A 1896-nucleotide genomic window follows, 5' to 3' on the forward strand; every position below is an offset into this window, starting at 1 on the left:
TGGTAGCTTGGCTTGGCGTGTTGGCCTTCGGTGAGTTGGACGCCATCTTGGTCACACAGGTGAGAGAAGACGCCCTCCTGTCTCAGCACGGGGAGGAGATTCGCCCACCCCAGGAGAATCCCCGAGAACAGCATGATCTGAAGAATGGACGAGCACAGCAGCAAGTGCCGACGGCGTCGCACCGCTTCGATCGACGGCGCCTTGAAACACATCGTCCCGGTGTCCGCTCAGAGTAGGTCCCCAGTCGTCCACACACTTATGTAGCACCTGTTTTTTAAAGCCGCGTGAAGCATATACACAAAAGTTTGTCAAAACACACAAAAAAAAAACTGCAGAAAGTTCTGACACTCCTGGGCTGACCAGGTCTCTTCGGCAGTTGATACCGGTATGAACCGGATCGAACGCTGACAATACTGGAATAACCACTGTGTATAGTGGTTGTCGCTCAAGCTTATAAGTTAAAACCCCTCGGGACAACAGTCACGTAATGAGGGATAACAATTCCACCCGAGCGCACAGCATTGTCAGTCTCCTTGTAAACAACACAGGTGCACAGCCGTTCTCTTGCAAGACTGTCGTCTTCGCGATCGGTTGCAGTTTGTTAAAAGAATTCTTAAATTTTGGGTTCGGCTCTCGCTCTATTCCAACGGCATCACAGTCGAAGCTGTAAGAAAGAGTATAACATTAATTTCCAGGTGTGAACGTCATGTACGGTCAACATAACAGCACAAATTTCGGAAAGCAAAACAAACAGGCATTTCTTGGGTCCTCGAATACAGTCTAGCTTCACAAAATGAGTGCCCGAGTGCCCCTTATAAATATTATACAATAAAGGCGCGTGTTCATAAATATTACGTCTTATAAAAACATCACAAAGATTCATATATTCCGAAAGATTAAGGGTGGGATTTGGGGATTTTTCGATGATTTGGCGAAGCTCTGGGAAATAAAAAAAAAGGACCTTGATCAACTTTGTAGGGATTTGGGCTCTTATTAAGATGCTTTAATTTCCATAAGTGGTCACATGGGGAAGCAACATAATCATTATGCAGATATAAACGGAGAGACAACATGTAGGCACGTCCCAAAACAGAAAGAAACCCCGGGGCAGATACTTTGGGAAGATCAAAAACTTTGACTATCCCGTTTTTTTTTTATTGAGACGGGTCAGTCGACGGAAACTTCAAGTATGATGACATCTGCAGACATCTTTTTTTATAGATTATGCCACGCTGTAGCACTTGCGTGACGCCGCAAAACAGCGTATACATAGATCTCTTCACGTACTGCTACAGAAGTGGACCTGTCGGCGTCCTAGTTCGTTTAGTCTGAAACAATCTCCACGCTGATGAAGTAAGTTTTCTGACCGAATGGATTTTCAAATCCAGATTGCTTGCAGTCTTACCATTGTCCATATCAAGGTTATTGTAATGGGCCGATCAGAAACACCGTTTTTGAAAAGAAGTGCCCCTCCCTGTCCACAGCGTCTTCAAGGTGTTGGGGGTTGAGGAATGTCCGAGAAAAAACGGGCTGTCAGAACACTGTACAATAGTCCATCCCAACATCTGCTTGGAGATGACATTGCCCCCCCCCCTTTATGAGACATACTAGTATGTAAACATGGCCTATTCTCCAAGCAGAGGTTTGGGTTTGGGCTTATTTTTGTCGTGTTATTAGACGTTTTATCGGGGTTTCTTTTTTGCACTGTTTTATTTTTTGGCATAAAAAATTCCAGTGCAATAAAAAAAACGATAAAAAAGCCCAAACCCAAACCTTTGCCTGCGCAAAAAAGAAACCCCGATAAAAAGCCTAAAAACACGCCAAAAAATAAGCCAAAACCCAAACCTCTGCTTGAAGAGTAAACATGGCCCAGAAATTAAACTATCGCCATTGATC

The sequence above is a fragment of the Branchiostoma belcheri genome, unplaced genomic scaffold (assembly GCF_001625305.1).
Source record: "Branchiostoma belcheri isolate BF01 breed outbred unplaced genomic scaffold, Haploidv18h27 scaffold207, whole genome shotgun sequence".
In the NCBI taxonomy this organism is placed as follows: Eukaryota; Metazoa; Chordata; class Leptocardii; order Amphioxiformes; family Branchiostomatidae; genus Branchiostoma; species Branchiostoma belcheri.